This window comes from Camelus bactrianus, chromosome 10 (assembly GCF_048773025.1).
Source record: "Camelus bactrianus isolate YW-2024 breed Bactrian camel chromosome 10, ASM4877302v1, whole genome shotgun sequence".
In the NCBI taxonomy this organism is placed as follows: Eukaryota; Metazoa; Chordata; class Mammalia; order Artiodactyla; family Camelidae; genus Camelus; species Camelus bactrianus.
The window spans coordinates 26,852,440-26,874,383 of record NC_133548.1 but is presented as its reverse complement, the minus strand read 5'-3'; the positions used below and the strand labels follow the sequence as shown (position 1 = coordinate 26,874,383).

Below are 21,944 nucleotides of genomic sequence, written 5' to 3'. Positions count from 1 at the left end.
GGTGTACAGCATAATGCTTCAGTCATACATGAACAGACATATATTTGTTTTCATATTCTTTTTCACCACAAGTTACTACAAGATATACTGAATATAGTTCCCTGTGCTATACAATATGAACTTGTTGTTTGCCTATTTTATATATATATTAGTTAGTATCTGCAAATCTTGAACTAGCAATTTATCCCTTCCCACCCACTTCCCCTTCTGATAACCATAAGTTTGTTTCTTATGTCTGTGAGTCTGTTTCTGTTTTGTAAATAAGTTCATTTGTCTTTTGTTTAGATTTCACATATAAGTGGTATCATATGGTATTTTTCTTTCTCTTTCTGGTTTACTTCACTTAGAATGACAATCTCCAGGTCTATCCATGTTGCTGCAAATGGCATTATTTTATTCTTTTTTTATGGCTGAGTAGTATTCCATTGTATAAATATAGCACAACTTCTTTTTATCCAGTCATCTGTCAATGGACATTTAGGTTGGTTCCATGTCTTGGCTATTGTAAATGGTGCTGCTATGAACACTGGGGTGCATGTATCTTTTTGAATTAAGGTTCCCTCTGGATAAATGCCCAGGAGTAGGATTGCTGGATCATATGGTAAGCCTATTTTTAGTCTTTTGAGGAATCTTCATACTGTTTTACATAACGGCTGCACCAAACTGCATTCCCACCAACAGTGTAGGAGGGTTCCCTTTTCTCCACACCCTCTCCAGCATTTATCATTTGTGGACTTTTGAATGATGGCCATTCTGACTGGTGTGAGGTGATACCTCATTGTAGTTTTGATTTGCGCTTCTCTGATAATTAGTGATAACGGGCATTTTTCATGTGCCTATTGGCCATTTATAGGTCTTCACTGGAGAATTGCTTGTTTAGGTCTTCTGCCCATTTTTGGATTGGACTGTTTGTTTTTTTTCTTATTAAGTTATATGAGCTGTTTGTATATTCTGGAGATTAAGCCCTTGTCAGTCTCATCTTTTGCAAATATTTTCTCCCATTTGTTTTGTTTTGCTTATGGTTTCCTTTGCTGTGCAAAAGCTTATAAGTTTAATTAGGTCCCATTTGTCTATTTTTGCTTTTACTTCTATTGCATGGATAGACTGCCCTAGGAGAACATTGCTGAGATTTAAGTGTCATTGATTCTTAACTGCTGAAAATGGCAGTCAAAATTTTGGAAAAGACTGCTAAAAAAAAAAAAAAAAAAAAAAAAAAAGAGTTCTTTCAGACTGTTTTGGCCAGAAACTGGAGATCAGATATACTAGTAGGAAAAGAAGGTATTTTTGCAAGGTCTACTAACATAATTCTCCATAACCAAGAACTCCAACCACTTTGATTCAATCCCATCCAAGGCTTGTAAAGTTGATTCTTTACTAGGAAGGTCTGGCCAGATTTCAATTCTTTGGGTTCAGATATTCTTACTTTTTAACTCTGTCATGTGGCATTTCTCTTTAAACTCCACATTCTCAGATTCACCCACTTTGTGATTTCCTTTCCTTTTTGGCTCACTTCAAAGCTCTTGTAAAGTCGGGTCACAACCTGATTTCCTAACTCAGCAGCCTTGGGGGAAAGAAATCCTGTTAGATCCCATTAAATCTCACTAGATCCCTGACCCTCTCAAAAGTCAGGATGAGATCTGAGAATGAAATAGGGTCCTGGAATGCCCACGGAATGATTGTTCTTTCTACAATATTCAACAACTATTCCCTGGGATCCTAGGGTAGGGTAGGCAGTGTGTTCCATATAATGAAGCACAAAACGGAAAAGCTCTCCTCCCTTCTGGAGCTTATACTCAGCTGAGAGCAGCAGACAATAAAGAGGTAAATACCTACTTACATAACTCAGGTTATGATAAGTGCTAGGAAGGGAATTAGCAGGCGGTATGAAAGAGAGTAACAGAGGAAATCTACTGAGATGTGGCGATCCAGGATGGTGTCTTTGTAAGAAGGCAGGAAGCACATCCATGCATGTGTACACAAACACACCCCCACACACACGCAGCCCAGAGATATTTAGAACAGTATATCCAACATGTGGTTCCTTTAAGATCTCAATTTCCATGAGAATACCCATCCTCTATTGTTGACTAGCTGAAAATTAACTAGTGGATTTTTTTTTTAAACCTACCCTGGTGATTGAAAATATTTCTAAAATGTGTTTTTTCAACATCCTGCCCCGGGAAGACAAGCATTTGAAGGAACTAATGTTGAAACAGCCACGCAGGAGGTGAAGATGTATAAGACGGGGCTGGATGTGCAAATACCCTGCAAGTTCATTATTGCTGCTGCCTGGGGGCAGTTGACAGCCATTCAACAAAGCTGACGTATTTGCTTCTTCTCTTAGGCTCTACCTTTGTCTCCTTAAAAATTCTCTTTATTATAGGGAGTTGGGTTTTGGGTCGCTGAGGTTTACCATAGCACAATAGCTTAACTGAGAGGATGTCAAACAGGCGGCCACAGCACGGCCCAGGAGGACTGTGCTGACGGGCGTGAGCCCCAGGAGACCCAGCGGAGGAGATGACCCCCTGACTAGGGCTCCGCTCCCTGGCTCCGGCCTCCCCTGCTGTGGTCATTCTGTGGCCATCACTGACCATCCAGGTTCCATTCATGTAACCTCAGGCCTTCAAGGCCTTACCAGGATTTCTCTCAGCTCTCCAAAGATGACATGGACAAGGACTTACAAGAAGTCGTACCACTCTGTGTCTTGGTCCAGAAGCAGACTGCTTTTGTTTGTGTGGTGGAGCAAGTGGAGTGAAGGGGAAACTTTGTTCAAACAAAAGTCTATAAAGAAGCTTGAATGAAAGAAAAGGAGTCAAAATGTGGGGGCAAGACGTAGAGTTTTGCCCCCTTGGGACCCCATTCCTAGCTCCTCAGGGCCCTTGCAATATGGCCTTTGCAACATGGCTAAAAGATCACTGCCCTAGAAGTTAGATTGTGCAAACCCTTTAATTGTTGTAAGATCTGAAATAGTCACCCTAGGCTAGGTTCCCAAGCCTGTTCTGAATTATGTAGGGAAAAAATCAGATTCCAGGCTCCATCCGGTGGCTTTCCAACCAAGCGATTTTTCTTCTCTTGATGATCAATTGATGGTGCCAACTAATTCACTGGCATTATTAAAAGGATACTTCGTATGCTGTTGTTAAGAATCTTGACCGCCAAGTTTAGATGCATAAGAGAGAAAGATTAAGCTACTCTGAACAGCCAGCCATCAAACATAATTGCACAATTATGAGTTGTGCCTCTCAAAATTTTAGAATCTGACTACATAGCAGGAAGCTGTAACCTTCTCTCTGGACATAATTTCTACTGGAAGGGGACAGAGGCGACTAGAAGCCCATCATCCTCTTTAATATATGGGCCTGGTAGTTGCTCTATGGGAAGAAATGAAACAGAAGAAAAGAGAAAAAGAATCAAAGAAAAAGGAAAAAAGTGAAAAATTTCAAGATGAAAATAGGAAACAGGTGATAAGCGTGCTATTTTAAGTGTTACACAAGACGCTAGTCACTGGCCAAGCCATGCCACAGTGGCTGTCTCCTGAATCAGTAAGTCATACCGAATGAACCCCATTCTAGGAAAACAGCAGGCGACTCTCTCCAAGGTGCCGTCCAAAGAGGCTTCATTACTTGACTCATAAAGCAGACTCTGTTGATGGCCTATTCGATCCTCACCCCAGCTTTCCAATAGCAGAGCCTCCAATTTGGTTCATATATTCACCCCCCTCCCAACCACCCCCACAAAGCCAAGTGCTCAAGAAAGGTGAGCCTATCTTTGGACCCAGGAGAGTGGATCTTGATTAATGGGCAATTCTCTTTCCCTTGCCAGTAACTGGTTTAAAGAGGTGCATGGCACCCCATCCCAGCCGATGAGACCTGAGAGGCAGTCTGCTGAAGGGCTTCTGGGAAATAGTCACCACCTGTACAAAGAGACAATACAAAGAGGAAATGGCCTTCTTTCCCCCCTGAACAGGGTCATGCCTTCATGCTATGCCTGGAACTTCAACAATCTTCAACTTTAGTGGCAAGACTAGTAACATATGAGAACCAGAGAAAGGAAGGTGGAAAGAACCCCTGAATTACCAGATCCTGAAAAATGCTTTACTCTCAACCTTCTTGTTGTATGAGATAAGAAACCCCTTGTTGTTAAAGTCATTCGTTTCTTGCAAAAGCCTCCTGGCTGATTTAACTCACCATGTTTATACTTCCACATGCTTAATTAATAATGTTTCTCCCAAACAATATTATTTGTACATCTTCCTCTACTCCTTACAACAGCCTGGTAAGAGTCCTTGATTTGTGATTTAGTGCCTCTGGCAAAGTTACTCAGAGTCCCTGTAAACAAAATCAAACGATGATGACAATTATGAGGCTTAGAACCAACATACAGAACACTTACCCTCTGTTGGGCACTGCCCTAAAAAGCTTTATACATTAACCTACTTAATCTTTACAACAACCATATGAAATGAGAACTATTACCCCTTTTACAGATGAGGTAACTGAAGATCTTTCAGCTTGATGAAAGTTTGCATAATGTATCCCTAAACTTGACTATGGGACAATGTCATGAGCAAGAATGGTAGCACTGTACTGACAGGAAAGCCACAGAAGAGCTCATTAAAACTCCAGTTTATTCAGACCCACCAGAAGAGAATCTGGTTCAATAGGTCTGAACCAGACTCCAGGAATCTGAATTTTCAACCATCTACCTGGGACATCTGATCAGCAGTTTCAGGGGACAGGGAACTGGAGAAAAGTAAGCTGCCCAAGACTTGGGGGAAAAAATAGGATAAACTGAGCTGATCTACTAGTTCCTTTTCAAGTAGGTATGCAAAAAGTTTCAAAAGTTAACTCCCATCAGAGTGGTTAGACAACCTTGATTCTTTATTAGATTAGGATCATAAACCAAAGTTGGTTTGCTTCCTAAATCCTATAGAACACAAGCAGTTGTATGTGTTTCCTTGTCTTGACTGCCTGAGTCATATACTAGCCTCGACCTGCCTCAAGATACGCCAAGAACCTCTTGCAACAGACATGGAACTGCCCACAATGTGAAAGAAATTTTAAAAATTCCACCAAGCAAAGGTCACAGTCATGTCAGGAACTTTCTAATACAGATACTATAAAGTCTGGATTGGCCATAGAGTTAAAATAAAGCAGGGGTAGATTTTCACTACGGCAACTTTTTGTCTACCACTGTCAGAGAGCATGAATGTGACCAAGGACAAATGACACTAAATCAGGAACTGCAAACACTTAGCTTGTGGGTCCATCTTCCCTGCCCACAACATGGCAGACATTGCTAATTGATCATAACGTCTTTCCCACTGAGTCTGAATGTGGCCTGAAGATCCCTCTTAGCAAAGTGCCTCAGGCTGAAACTCCCTAAGAAGATGGATGAAAGTGAAGATCTTTCACTACTGGAGGAAAAAAAGATGTGAAAATGTGATGTGTTCATTCCCCACACACACTTATGGGGCATTCAAGTCTCATTGTTATTATAGCTCCTTGTTTCTCGTTCAGAAAGAGCCCTTGGATACATGTTTTCTGAATTTAGGGTTTGTTTGTTTTTTTTTCTCTACTACTTCGGCCAAAGGATTTAGCATTTCCCTAGCGTGAATATTAAACTTAGCAGAGCCCATGAAGTACTGGAACCAAAACAGTTAATTAGCCAGTCACCAAGACTAGAGCAAGAAGTCGGAGGCACGGCTTACTTAGGAAGCTGCCCATTTTTCTTGTAATAAAGAAAATAAAGACAGTAATTCTAAGAACATTTATTAACCCCCCGGTATGCGTAATTGCCATCAGATGTGGGTCTGTCAGTCTTGCATTAACATAAGCTACCGCGTCTTGGTTTTCAATGGCATAGTAATGCCTAGGATACTGCAGATAAGTGCTAACGCTGGAGTTTTGAGAACCAAGCCCTGTGTCCAGCAAATGCTTTTAAAAGAATTTCACTCTCAATGGTTGCTTGCCCAGAAGAAATTCATTTTATGTTAATAAAAAAAAGTAAGAAAGAAAACAAGGAGGCATTCAATTGAGCAAGCATTTTCTTAACTCATTTTAAGATAATCTCTTGCATTCACCAACAATTTCTCCAGTGGGTGAAACCACAGAAAGAGACTTTGTATGCTTCATTCTATATTGGTGTTCGACCTAAAATAATGGAATGGCGATAAAACAAAAAAAAAAAAAAAAAAAAGAAAGAAAGAAAGAAAAGAAAAGCTTTATAATAGTCAGGACACGCCAACCAATTTTAAATTGAATTACACAGCCTGCTAATCTTTATGATGGGATAAAATTTCTTTCGACATTATGCATTATACTAAAATTTGCAGCACCTCCCTCTGCCCACTTCTTGAGCTGAGAGCCCCCCCCCACACACCTCCCTGGTGATAAAGCTTCTCTCCAACCCCAAAAGCATTGTTTCTGCTGCCTGTGAAGGCAGGGCACGGCTAGTGCAAGATTTCATCTTTATAGCTACTGTTAGTTGGTGCGTACCTGTATTTCACACCAGCGTATACACACACAGGATGGTGAACACTGGGCCTATTTTCCTAATGCCACAAGCACACATTTTTTATAAAGGATAGAATCAAACACACCCGCATGGGAGAAAAGATTTCTAAAACCAACACTCGCAAGCAGCTTTATTAAATTTTAAAAACAGATGTGCAGAACAGTGCACGCCGTGTATTTGATGAAGCAAGTCCGCTTCAGAAACGCTGACCTCTCCAGGTCTAGAAGTGGTAGCAACCCCTCTGAAGGATGAGCCTGTCTGTGTGGGCGGTGTTCTTGCTTATTTGGTGTGTTTCTCTCACTCTCTCGGTGATGAGCAGGGTAACAATGTGAGGGGAAAGAGCATGTTCTATCAGCAGGGACGACCTCAGACTTCAACTGCTCTAAGCCCAACAAAGGAAATGAAAAGAGGACGGTGAGAACTGCCTTGACAAGTCTCCTGACCCTTCTTCCTCCTGTTGTAAGAACTGACTCCGCATTGACCTTATCCAAACCACGTATCAGATAGTTCTAGGAAACTTGACTCTTCTCAAAGACTCAAGCTCTTTCCTGACACCTCAGACTATGGAATCTTACTCTGTGATGCTTTTTAGCTCAAGTATAACAAAAATAAAAGACACACTCACGTACACTGACTTATGAACACGTCCGTGTCCCCTGTCACTGAACTATATCCATGACTTTTTTTTTGAAAACATTTGCAAGGCAGTCAAAGAGACCATATGTAAGAATAAAAACTTGTATCTGAGAACTACTGAAAGAACATATGGCAAATTGTGAGCTACAAAACAGCTAACAGAAGCCATACAGAGTGTCTGTGATAGATCTTTCTAGAAATCCTAGACTCTCTTAACTGACACTCTCTAGTCCCTCTGAGACACATACTGGCTGCTGCCCACAGTGCACTGACTCATATGACAGTCACCGTTATCCCTGGTGACACCTGTGCACTTATGCTCCACGTCTGGCATCCCAGAGCCACTTGCTTATCCCCAAACTAGTTTATGCCAGTGGTACTTTTTACCATAATTATCTAACACAACTGTATATTACTTAAAATGACTAAAGAACATTAGAAGACTGTATAAATTTGCTGCTGCAGGAAGAGTAAAAGGACACCACTTTTAAAAGCGCAGGAAAAAGAATCATAATCATCTAGAAGTATTCTGCAGGCAGATTGTTTTGCAAGCATCTTTACATTCTTGCTCACCAATAAATAAACCAAAATGGAAATGGGATAAATATGATAAATTTTAGATAAAGGTGATAAATTATATGTGCGGTTTACCCAAGAAAAACAGTGTTGATCTCTAAGTCACCGTATCTGTATTCAAAGAAAAGGCTTTGGACAGGGCGATTAGGGATCCTGGCCAGAACGTGATCATCTGTATGTTTCAAGTTAAAATAAAACTATTTAGCTATATGTTTATCAAAGTCATAGTTTCCCGCATTAGCTGACTTTTTGATTACTGGCACACCTTCCAGTATCCATCACATCGGACAAGAAGGCTTTAGCTGGAGCAGGAATTGCACAGGCAAACAGTTGTGCAGGTGGATGTCACACCTTTCCCCAGCTCTAACCTTCACCTGGCCTTTTCAGTTGGAACAAAACATCCAGATGCAAAACCTGTATCTGCACCACAAAAGACATTACGTGTTATTTTGGGTTTCTACCTATCTTTATAGGAGAATCATAAGTTTCCCCACTTTCCCACTGCTAAATATTCAAGTTTAAAGATTCATTTATCAATTCACACATAAGGCATTTTCAGGCTTTGTGGTGACACTGCTTTCTGAATCCAGGACTTCTGTGAAGGAAGGATTCATAAAATGAAGAATATGCAACTGTGCAAATATCAGGTTGGTTTCCTAAATCCCCAAGAAACTCACAAATTACAGCTAAGTCCTCTAGCATTCCTACTAGGAGCACTAGTCCTGCCACTGCCACCACTACCACCATCACCACCACTAAGACTATTCCTATGGGCTCTTGTTTGACTTAGCAATTCCAAAGTCAAATGATTAAGGGAAATAAATGCACAGGGCTTTGATATACTGCAGGCACTGAATCACAAACCACTGATGATGTAAAATATTTTAGAGTCTTTAAGTAAAGAACTAACAACCTCATTCCCAACATTTTATAGAGAAATCAAAGCTCGGAAGCTGTGTGTTTTCTATCAGATATCTGCCCTCATAGGCAAGTTTAGTCTCCTCAAAATAATAAGGAAGTCTATCTCCCAGCCTTATTTTCAAACAAAGGAGGAAAATACAAAGGAAAGGATAAGTGAGATGCAGAGAGAAGGAAAGCAACCACGGCCACACAGTTTAATTGTACGAGTTTACTCTGAAACTACGAGAAAAAGCGTGCTGTTTCTTTCCTGCTCCTGAAATTTCAACAGAATTTAAGAAACACCAGGGGAAAAAATGTATTTCAGTTTCACAATGCACACAAAACTTGCTGCAGTAACAGCTAAATCTGAAAGATTAATAATGCATGTTACAGTTAGCTGCTTAATGCTTCATTTTGGATGTAACCAAATAGGTTTTAAAACAAACTCTGAATGTGAGAAGAGCTAAGGAGTACAGGCAGTGTAATCAAAACCAGAAGTTCTTCCCCAGTGTAATTTTCTTCTGGAAGATCATAAAAATCTCCTTCAGTTTTCAAAATTAGAAAGAGACATTTTGGTTAAGAATTTTACATATTTTGTTACAATTATGTGTGTTTTATGGACTATTACAAATGCTAACATTGAATGCCTGAAGTATCCCATTTCAAAATACTGTACATAAAATGGCACATATTACAATATCAAAAGGTCACAAAGTGACAAATAGAAGTAAATTTGAGTTTAAAAACATTAACAAAGATACACAGTAAAGAGGGAAAAAAGCAAACAAAAAGAATGTTCATCTGGGGGACAAATCAAAATAGAAGACTAACTGAAGGTTGCTATATATGGTTGTAAAGGTTGTTGACTGCAAAAGAGCAGCAGTCAAGGAGGGTGAGTGGGAGCTGTGTGCCGTTCAGTAAGCACATATCCCCCGGGTTCAGGAGACTCCTCTTCGCACTTTGTACAAAAGCACTTTATGGACGAGCAGCAGCCCTGATCAGGAATAACATATTGGAAAAACTGAAAAAAATTTACATGAAAATGCAAAACTACTCCCATTTCCTTCGCCAAGTAATAAAATAGAAAAATGACAAGAAGAAAAAACAAAAGCCAAACCAGGTGTGGAGATCTGAGTCCCAAAATGAATCCCCTCTTTTAGGCTAAATTATAAATGCTACTAACCAGCTGTCCTTGTGGGAACCCTTCAATCCACAGCTCTGGAATGTGCCTTCAACTTTCCACGAGGATGAGCTTAGCCATGCCAGAAGCACACAAGAGAATCCAAGTGTGCAAGTTTCCAGTACCACCAGCCAGGTTATCAAGGCTCTTTTGATCTCACTCTGGCACATTCTGGCCAGCAGTCTAACAGCCTTCCATCAAACCTAATTCATTTGACAGTCATTAATAATTTCACTAATTTTTAAAATTAAGATACCAGGCAGTACCTCTTGGAGCAAAAAAACAAAAGATAGGTAACTAACTAAACATAGTTTTCTGGTCTGTGGCAGTATAATGTAAAAACTAGAATTGATAGCCAAACATCTCTAGGACCCTGGAGTCCCACCCTTCCTGCAGGGGTGGAAGAATGCAGACTCAGGGCACAGATGCTGCCTCCTAGAGCTTGGGGACCTAGGTTATGGTACGTACAGATCAAGGATAACCTCCTTGTTTTCATATTCTTTTTCATTAAAGGTTATTACAAGATATATGCTTGTATATGCATGACTGGGACATTGCGCTGTATACCAGAAATTGACACATTGTAACTGACTATACTTCAATTTTAAAAAATGATATAGAATTGCAGGGAAGGGAAAAAAAAAAAGAATAACTTCTTTGTATGTTTGCTCGGAGGACTGAATGAGATAACAAATGTGTTTGTAAAACACCCACGTAGCATGTCATCTTGTCATTTAATAGACAGCTCTTCTTATAATATTACTTAGAAATGCGGGTATAAATAGACTAATTTCATAGGGTCAAGTTTCCTTTATAACCTCCTCACTCTTTAAGTGTAAGAAAGTGTGAAACACTATTTTGATTTAGTCTGATTTGATCTGATTTTTAAAACTAATTGCAAGGCATGATTCTGGACTGGATCCTAGAATAGAAAAAAAATTGCCAGAAAGGACATTACTAGGACAATTGGCAAAATCTGAAAAAAAAAAAAAGTCTGAGATTAAATAATAGAATTGTATCAATTTGTACTTGATTTTGAAAACTGTAGTGGGTTAATGTAAATGAATAGCCATGTTCTCAGGAAAGAGACACTGAAATATTTAGAGTAAAGGGGCCTGATGTCTGTAGCATACTCTCAAATGCTTCAGAAAAAAAAAAGTAGATAAAACAGACAGACAGCTAGATATACATAGGTGAGAAAGAATGATAAAGCAAATAAAGCAAAACATTAACAATTGGGGAATCTGTATAGAAGAGAGTTCATTGTATTATTCTTGCAACTTTTCTGAAACTTGAAATCAGATTTAAAATAAGAAGTACAAAAATGTTAACTTAAAAATGATTAATCAACTGGGGCCACCCACGGCTGTGAGAAGTACTGTCTACACATGAGTGGCCCTTCTGGTCCTCCACTCCACGGCCTGCTCCCTGGGCTAGTGGCTGGCCCCACGTGCAGGCACGGCTGGACTGAATTACGTGGACAGAGCTATAATTATGTCCTCTTCTTTTTCATCTTCCTTGCACGACTCCAAGGGAGACTGTGGAGCGTGAGCTAATGATTTGCCGTGTTATCTCCGATGAGTACTATATTATTTGCATCATAATATTTTCACTTCTTCCCCCTGCACATAATGCCACGTTGACAGCAAGGTCAGCTAAGTTACTATAAGGGATTTTTAATGAAAACAATTATAAATTTAAAATAACTGTGTTTAAGGCATTTAACAGTCACTAGGGTCAAGTGATTACAGCAGTTACAAGACCCACGGGACATGTTCACACCAAAACAAAGTGAATAAATTACCTCAGCTGGCACATGTGATCACTAAGTGACCACAGGGGTCAGGCAGAGTGGAACCCTGAAGACTCTCACGCAAAACCAATAATGAAAATTTATCAGTCAAAGTGGGGGAGGGAGGATGTCAAGAATTAGTGAGTCAAGCGACAGGCCAGAAGCAGAATGGACTCTCCATGCAGCTTGCAGGGTCAGGAAAATGACAGACGAAAACCCAGGGGACAGCTGGAAAAAAGATTCCAAGAAACAATATGCTGGCAGGCTGAGAGGAGGTGAGAGAGCTAAAATGGAGGTGATCCAGGCAGGATCGGCAAGTTCAAAGCCAAACCCAGGGCTGATTTGGTATAAGGATGACTGTCCTTACCCAGAAACCTGTGGTAGGGTCTGGAGAGGCACTTTGGGGTTTCCGAGGTAAGAATGAGAGATGTGATGTTAATGATAAAATGATCGTCTCTCACATTTACACAGTGCTCAACATCTAAGGGTGCTCCTCAAACTCCACCCGCATATCTCTATTCCTCCCAGTGGGAGGAACGGGGTGGCTGAAGATTGGGGAGGCGATGCACTTTGTTCATGGAAGTACTACTGAGGTGGGAAGCCCCATGAAAAAGACAGCAGGACCCCCAGGCAGGGCCACTACCCTCCTGCCAGCACCATTCAGTTCCTGGCCCTGCAACATTATCTCGCTTTTCAAACTCTGAAATGGCTTACTTCTATGAAAGCAGAACTTATCCCTAAGATTCTATTGGTTCCCTGAGCTAACTCCTGATTGGTCCACTTCCCTCACTCCTGATTGGTCCATTTCCCTCACTCCTGATTGGTCCATTGATCTACAAAGCTTGTTCCTAATTAGTCACCTTTGTTATAACTTATTTGCATATGATTTTATAAAATGTTGCAAAGTCTAGACTGGTAGCCTATAAAAGCCCATGTAAACCTACAGATGGGGTCCAGAGCTTGGAGTGTTAACTCCTCTGGGCCCGCTGGCATAATAAACCTGAGTTCCCCAACCCTCCGAGTGCTGCTTGATCTCTCGCCTGGATCCAGGTTGTTGGCACAACTAAGCTGTAACATACTTTTCTGCAACACAACTAGGAAGTGAAGCAAACCAATCATCTATTGAAGATTCACTAAAGATTCCACTGGAATATGCTCTCAGAAGACTCGGAATCAAAAGAGGAGACCAGAAGCCCTGAAAGTAACATGTGCAAATGGTCTGAACACCATGTGAAGGGAAGGAAGGGATGACAACCAACTGGGAAAGCAGGACCAGTTCCCTAACAGAGGTAACCTTTGAATTGGGCCTTAAAGAACGAACGAGAGTTCACAGAAGAAAGCAAACAAGATTAGCAGGCAGGCAAGGGGACCCAGAGGAGCAAATATTCAGTTATTCAGCAAAAATCTGTTGAGCGCTTACTATGTCCATGGCGCCCTGCTTGTGACCTCATCAACATTAGGGGCAGAGAGACACACCTCTGCTCTCAAGGAGCTTGCTTTCCTTCCTCTACCCGTGCACTCAGTGCATGTGTGTTGAGCAGCCCCTGTGCGTCAGGCACTGTTGTAGGTATAGAGGGTCCAGTGGTCCATGTGACAAGTCCAGACCCTCACAGAGCTTGCGTTCAGTGGAGGGAGACTGATAGCAAACAAGAAGACACAGAAGTAGGAAAAATAAGATCTCACCAAGGAGGTGGCGTTTGAGAAGAGACTAAAAGACCCAAGAAGTACAAAGGTTCAAGGTGGGAACAACCTCGGACCAGAAGGCTGCGGTCAGAGGAAAAGATAGAAGGGAGAAAAAGGTAAGACATAAGCCTAAGGAGAGGGTGGAGAGGAGTGTGGTGGGGAGGGAAGCTGGACAGATTGAACCAGCTTGTGAAGAGCCTCGAATGCCACAACAGACTTAATTCCACGGGTAAAGGGTTCCTACAATGCATTGCGGAAAACACCCAGCTGATGAGCTGTCCCATGGAGAAAGGATTCTGTGCCTCCATTTCTGGATGGCGATAACAGCATCAACCCACTTGAATGCTGTGAGGACTAAACAAGTTAATTCCTATAAAACAAAAGGTCAGGCAATAGTGAGTGCACAGTGTTAGTTACTATTATTAAATGGTTCCAGGGCAAATGAGCAGCAGGCCGGGCCTTGACAGTGACTTTAGGCACAGAAGAGGTCCGAATGGCTCTCAGAAAGTAAAACTGATGAAACATGGTCATGTTTAGATAGAGGAGGTTGAGGTGCCTGGGTTAATGGTCACGTAAATCAGAAGGGGAATTCAAGAGAATGAGCAGCATTTGGAGGAGATACTAATTTGGTTTGAGATAAACTTGTTTTGAGGTATCTGTGTACTTTCTGCCGTTTATGCCAAAACACCTGGTCTCTGGTTAGATGCAAGTATCTGGAGAGAGAGAGATTAAGATAAAATCAGGACTCCATCCCATAATCAAAAACTCAAAGAATGAGGATAATATCCCCAGTTTTGATATGCAGAAATAGTGTAGGATGAGAAATGGCGTCACACCCAGCCCCTAGTCCCAGGCCCTCTACTAACAAATCTGCAAAATTGGGTAAGTCTTTTGAACTCCCTGAGTTCTAGTTGCCTAATTTATAAAACAAGGGAGATAATACGGACCCTCAGATGCTGGACACTAAATGCAGTGACATTGCTGTCTTGTCCCCTTCCACCTTCCTGGCACCCAGCACAAAGCAGGACCTGGTCCACAGGAGACATGTACATCATATGAAAATAATCCTGTGAGGATGAAGTCCCTTCCTGCTCTGGGATACAGGAATCCTGCTCCAGGACTTAGGATTATACAGTTTGGGGCTCCCATTCTCCTTCATCAGATGGTTTGAAAAAGTTGGGGACTTTTTTTAATTTCCAAAGAGGTCCCCTTTTATTTCATTTGTTTATTTGTTTTAATAGTGATACAATTTTCATACAGTAAAGTGGGGAATGATTCACCCTGAAAAGTTGCTACCTGGCTTTTTCCTGGTAGGCTGATGAAGTAATGGCTATATGTGTCTCGGCCACGTCTATTTCTTTTCAGGAGATGGGGATATCTCAGCAAAGGAGGAAGTAGGAAGCTTTAGAATTGAAGGTTGGAAGAGTGGAGACAACACCCAGGGACTTTAGCTCTGGTCTCAGCTCCGGGGCTGGCTCCCACTCTGACCCCAGTCTGTCCTTCTGCCTTCCTAGATCTCCATCCATCAGCAAGACAGGGATAATACTGTCTGCCCATATCAACTTCCCTGGACCATTATAAGCATTAATGATCTAATATACTCCAAGGTACTTTGAGTCCTTTGGAGGAAAGGTGTCATATAAATTAGAGGCATTATAATTAATGTAATGCAAGAAAATGGCTGGCCATAACAGAGAGGATTATGTTTGCACGGATCACAAACAACCTAGTCTTTGTGTCCTCAGGTCACTAACGATCCTTTCTAGTGGAACAAAATCCAATCTTACTTCCTTGAGCATCTTCAACTATTCTGTGTTTGGGTTTGTTTTTTTAAGTACTTAATGCTACATCAAAATCGAAGTATACTTTAAAGTTACCTTTGTCCTCATTGGGAAAATGTACTTATATGTGAATTAAGTCATGAAGTAATTTACTTTAGGATTAAAAAGGTCTTCAATATAAAGAAGGACAAGTACCTAATAAGCATGAATCAAGTGCCATTTAGATTAAGCAAACACTCATCCTGTACTGTTACAGACAAGAAAACGGGATGTCTGGATTCACCTGACAGAATATACAGGCAACTCATAAACACTTTGAAATTCTAGAATCTCATACTAAGGGGAAAAGACCCTATGTGAATTGCTTAGAAAGAGATGCTATAACTAAATTTAAATAGAAAAAGAAACTATTAAATAAACTATCAGTCCGGGATGATAACTGGGAAAACCAAATTATGAGTCAAAAGCTGAACAGTACAGCATGTCAGATACAGTTTTTTTGTGAGCAAACGAAAGATTAAGAAACGTCTTTGATATTAACTCTAAACAGTAAGGATCAGGGAATTCCAGGCGCTAAGGAACTCTCTGGCACATTCTCTTCTATAAATCATGGGAAAAGTCATCTTGTTTGCCCTTCTTACAGCCTCTTACCTTTACTTCATTATTAGAGCTGACAATTAAGTGGTTAGAAGGTTCTGTCACTATAAACAGTCCAATGAACCTCTTCTGCTCAAATCATTTCAGAAACTTTTCTTTGGGAACGGCTAGGCACCTTGCTACTATTGGAGATAATTCAAAACAGAAAGTAGAAAAATTTCTCAAATGCTACACATCAAACAGCAATTACTCTGGAGATGGGATTATAGAGGAATGTATATTTTCCACTTTGCACAAGTCAAAAGCTTGAATTTGTATAATGTATGTGTATCTTATTTATATTGAAAGTATTCTTTTCTGGGAAGAAAGCATTTTAGCCATATTTACTGATGGGGAAAGTTGTTCATGAGCTATTTCTAAGAAGGAAACACAAGACTACAAAGCAGTACTACAGTAAGATCTTTATTTTGGTTAAAAAAAACAAAAAGCATGTGTGCATGTGCACATGTATCAAAAGAAAACATTCTATACAGAGTCACCCTATTCCACTCAATAGAAAAAATTCTATAACAATGTTAAGGGTGGCTATCTCTGGCCAGGGGTAATTCTGCTATCTTCTTTTACTTATCTCTATTTTCTAAGTTATCAAGAATGAACATGTACTACATGTATTGTAAGAATAAAATAAATAGCTCAGGCTGTGAAAGCTTTTCCTAAAGACCAGCTCTAAAACTTTGGGTCAATAGCCAGATGACTAGAAAAGGAAACAGTCTCCCAATATGACGATTCTGAAAGGGGCAAAATCAATGTGTGTGCCCCCGACGGGGGATGCGCGCTGCAGTCACACTCCAGTATCACTGTGCCTAATACAGCGCCCCTGCGAAAACGAAGAACACTCCTCTTGCAAATTCTCCTGGGGAGTACTTTCATTCTTTCTTTTAGGTCTGGAGAAACTAAAACTCAGAGCTATTAAATGACAACTGAGGCCAAAAAAAAAAAAAGCCATAATTATAAGTTCATGGCACTGGTGCTGTGTTAAAAGGGATTTTGAGCAACTAGATTGTTAAATAGAAACTTCCAGCTGACAGAGTAGGACACCCAAGAACCTCGTCTTTCTAAGTTTAATATAGGAAACAAAACAACCACCGCAAACCCTTTTTAAGTACTTCTGCACAGAACGCAGCAATCACTAATAACAGCCACCTGGATACATACTTTGAGGGGGAAAGGAAAAGGAAAGGTGGGACAAGGCATTTTACACACAGTACAGCATAATCTTAAAGTCTGGGCTAGAAGCGCAGGCAGGGAAAAAAAAAAAGTCCTGTCCTTTATGCTCATTCACTCACTCCGTGATTGAACCACCATTCGTGTGCAACAGGTGCCTTCCAAGCCCTACTGAGCCCTGGGTGTACCAGGAGCACTGGCTTGGGTTGGGGACAGACAAGGAAACAATGACGTAACAGCAGAGGCCTGACCAACATGTTCAGGGAAAGAGAACCGGTCAGAGGATGAAGGAGTTCTCCCGGAGGAGAAGGTCACTCCAGGAAGTAGAAACAGCTTGCAACAGGAAAGAAGTGTGGAAGTTGGTGTAGCTGGGACTGAAAGTGGGAAATAAGAAGGTGGGTGTGCAATCAAAGGATAAGGGCTCCATCTGAGCAGCGTCCACGGGCATCTATGCATATGCAAGAAACGGCTACCAGAAATATTCCGAAGATGAGAGGACAGGAGGGATGGAATCCAGTGAACAGTGGAGGACATCGAAGAGGAAGACCACAGGGGCAAAGGGAAGGAAGACCACACGCGTGTGACCCACCCCTTCACAAAATGTGCCTTCAGGCATTTCATGTGGTTCAGAATTTACTAGCAATAAAAATAATCATCACATTTTAAATGGCAATTAGTCTAAAGTTGGCAAGTTTCTTTTTAAGCCTTGTCTGTGATTGAGATGCAGTTCTGCCATGATTAAAAAAAAAAAGAAAATGCCACGATGGTTGACTGGCTAGGATCTCAGTCCAGCTCACCAAAGCCGGTTCATTCAGGATATCCCTATAGCATATCTAAGCTAACATATTACTGGAACAATAGGATTTAACTATCACCTTAAAGAGTATTTCTTTAGGAAAGGTTTATATGTACCTCTTTCCCACAACTCTAACGTAGGAGAAATTACATGAACCCACCTTAGGCTCTGAGCCTTTATATGCACGAATGTGCGTGTCCAGAAAGGCAGTTCTTTAAAAACCACCATTTTGCCCAGGATGTGGTCCCTCCAGCAAGGATTCCAAGCTCCAGACTGGGGACAGAGAAAGATGGGAAAATACACGTGGGAAGTGGAGTCTGACGGACCCAAGATCAAATCCTCCAGTCACCTCCTAGTTGTGTGATCTTAGGTAATTTAACTTCACCAAGGCTCAGTTTCCTCCAAAGTAATAAAGAAGCTAACCATAGCTTACTCACTAGAAATAGAAGCTGCTTCACAAGTTATTTTGAGGATTGCATGAAATGACACATGGACCTGAGGGGTGGGGGAAAAGACAGAGTGTCTAGCCCCTGCCACCCAGAGACAATACGTGTTAGTTCCACCCCCGCTCCCCGTCCAAGTTCCAGTCCCAACGTGACTATTAATTATCTGAGTGACCTTGAGTAATTCATATACTCTCTCTGGTCTCCGTTTCCCCTTCTCTCATATTACAAAGTGGGACTTCCAAGTCCTCTCACGGTCCTAACCTTCTGTCCCGTTAGTGTAGTTGTTAAGAGGGAGGCTTGTTTCCCGCCTCTACTCTTATGTCTATTTGGGCTCCTTCTTACTCTCTAAATTCCTCATCCAGCCTGCGGTGCCCATCCTTCCCAGCTTCTGCCTTTTGGATCCCATGCCACTGGCTCTGTCTTCTTCCTCTACACTAGCTGTTGAAAGTTGTCTACAGGCCAGGGGCTGTGCTAAGAATGGTACCAGCTTTATCACAAAGTATATCCTCACAACAACCATGGGGTTTATTACTATTATTATTATTATTATTATTATTATTATTATTACACCCATTTTACAAATGAGAAGATCAAGGCTCAGGAGTTTAAGCAACTTATCAAAGGTCAGAATTCAACGCTGGCTCTTCCCAACTCACTACCTTTCCAACATTTGGCTGTGTTGGGTTTGGGGCCTATCTTCTTATGACCCTGTGCTGTGTTTGCTTATCTCATAAATTACTTTGTATTAATAACGTGCGTGTTACTCCTGCCAGGTGACATATGTCCATATTAACCAGGCCCCATCCTCTCTGAACCAACAGGGAACTCATGATGAGAGTCTCAGCCCCTGTAGCTGATAGGTCAGGATGAGACTCGAGATGGGCAGGGCTTCAATATGCCTTTCAAAGAACAGCACATGGTCAAACAGCTACTCAACTTCCACATGAAACTGCTGGAAGCCACCCCATTTTAGTTCAAGCCTAAAGTCTGCAAGCTTCCTAGCAGCCATCAGCCCACTGATAATATCACAGACTGGCAAAGAAAAAGGCTCACACTTTGAGGTTTGTGTGAAGACCCCAGGTTTACTCACCCAGTGAACTTGGGTGGCTTTCTTAGCTTCTTTGAGTTTCTCCTCTGCGCAATGATCTTGGTGAGCTAGCCCAACTGAGCTCCAGCTTCCTCATCTGTAAACTGGGGACGACGTGAGCAACCTTGGAAGGATATTATAGGGACAGGAGGGGTGCCTGCCCTGTAGCAGAAACAGATCAGCTTGCTGTGGGAAGTAAAGGAGACTGAGGGATGGTCGGGTCGCTCCCAAGAATCAGGGTGGTCTGGATTTGAGTAGAGAGATGGAAATCAATTAGAGGCTCCCTGGACCCTAAGTGCCGGCCAAATCTGTGAGAGCCCGGGGCCAGCGAGAGTTGGATGTCCTGTTACATCTGACCCGCAACCACTCTGCTAGGCCACCTGGTAGCTGTTGCTGGAAGCCCTTTCTTCAGGTGAGAGATTCCCGACCTAGCCAAGTGGTAGAGGGTAATCACATATCATCATCTCTCACCCTGGGAGCACCCAGAGGTTGCCGGGGTAACCGAGCTATTCTGGGCCCTCCCTATTGGATCTCAACTTCTCTATCCTCATCCCTTGGGCTCCCTTCAGCCGCACATTCTGCGCCCCCTGCTGAGACCTCTTCCTCCTGCCTCAGGGGAAATGGGAAGAGAAGGAGCTGACCCTGCAATCAGACCTCAGTATTTTCTTTCTTTACCATTTTATCTCCTTAGTTATGGCACTTTTCCATTTATGAAGTACGTTCCCTTATGAAATCTCCCAGTGTTTACTTCCAATTCACTAAATAATTCCTTCGACCTCTTCTTGTTTTTACCCTTTAAACATCTGTTGATGGTTCACTCACCACATTCCCCATTCAGTTATTAATGGCCCACAAAAACTTGCTAGCTGCAATCACTAACTGATTAATCTACACAACAAACCAGAAAGACAGGTAGTATTAATCCTTCGTCCTGCAGAGGGAAACCAAGGGGAAAAGCGAGGTTAACTCAGCTGCCCAAGGTCAGTGGCTAAACAAGATTATAACCAGGATCTACCCCGTCTTGTATTTCTGTAAACGCCTCCCGCAGGGTTACTCCCTTTCTTTACAAATCAACGTTGTCAATGCAGCTAGGTCATCTCTGGGTTGAGATTCAGTTGTCACACAACAGTTTCACACTGTCAAAATTCCACCCCCAATAATTCTGTCTGCTAAGAGTTCATAAATACAAATTGCTAAAATGAAGAGATAACAGTACTTGAAAGCAAATTTGATACACACAAGAGAGGTGGAAAGATCTGGATTATGGGCCCAGCTTTGCCATAAGGAGGCTCCGAGAAAGTCACTTAACTTATCTGCCTCTTAATCATTTGTAAAAATGAAGTAACGCTGAATGATCTCTGAGGTATCTTGCTATTTTAAATGAGATGATGGAATACCTACTGAAACAGCGCAAAACATAAAGCTCCAACACCCAGTGTTGCCAAGATCACGGTAAACTTGGGGAGTTCAGTGCACAGCTATAATCCTCTTGGAAAGCATGCTGCCAATATACAGTAAGAACCATAAACAATTTCACATCCTTTGATTTAGCAATTTAACTCATGCAGTATTTTAACCTAAGAGATAAATCAACGGAAGCAAACAGGCATGTACCAATAAAAACGCACATTTCAGTGCTAGCTCTCAGAGGAAAAATTGTTATCAATTTAAGTGTTCATTTTTAGAGGGATGTCTTATCAAATAAAAGTATAGAACAATACAAATGTCATACTGCTATCAAAAAGGATAAATATGAAAATTATGCAAAGTCATTTACAATCTTACCAATATTGTCAAATGAAAACAGACAAAAGTAAAGGAGCAGATACATGCTCTGACGTCAGCTACACAAAAGGTGGTGAGACGGGCAAGGTCACAGGAAAACTCAAAACAGTTATGTTACTAGTTAGGCTTATTGCTTATTTTTCAAATATTTTAACCGTTTTAGAGGAATATCGTTTTCCATCCACACATACATTTTATCATTTAATCAATTATTTAAACATTTCTCACACCTGCTTTAGTTTGACAGAAAACGAATTTTCAAGTTCTGCCTAAATCCCCTGAGTAACTTTCGTTGGCTGACGTATTATTCACCTGGAGGGAGTTCTGCTCTTTACCCCGTAATTCTTTAGTGTCTTTAGAGATTCTAAAATCTCAGAGCTCTTGCACTTCTTTCTCTCACCTAAGGGATTCGTAAAAAGCTCTGTCATCTAATCTCACTGTGAATAACCCCCTGGTTTGCCTTGTAATGCTAATATTTGGCAAATTCCTGACCCAGGAGTCAACATTTTCTCAAAAAACCCAACCCGTGGGTGCCTCCACGGTAAGCACAAAGTCATCATTCCCCTTTTCACGGTGTATACCGTGGTTGCATATTCCCCATTTTTGGAGCTTTACAGCAGGACAGCTTGTCTTTTCAGGGGTCTTAGGACACCCTAGCAGCCTTGTGCTGGGACCCTCCCTTTACATAAGGGCTTTTACACCCTCCTTCTTTCCTTAGAAATGCTCTCTTACGAGTAGGTCTTTGCTCATAATATCTGGGAAGGATCACAGAGCCAATGAATTAAAAATATGATTCTGGGTCTCATGTGTGCCAACGCACGCCCTCATTAAAGCAGGATGAGTGAGATGAGATCGGTTTCAAAGCTTCCCATCCCTTTGCCCTAGAGCCGCCGAGGCCAGGCACTGAAAGGATGCACAGTAAAATTAAATATCTAAAAATTCATC

General features: G+C 41.4%; 1 protein-coding gene across 6 annotated transcripts in view; it reads right to left on the bottom strand.

Annotated features, from left to right (window-relative positions):
- MPPED2 (metallophosphoesterase domain containing 2) overlaps positions 1 to 21,944 on the bottom strand; it is a 162,594-nt gene that overhangs the window by 90,607 nt on the left and 50,043 nt on the right. The gene's annotated exons all lie outside the window — the stretch shown is intronic.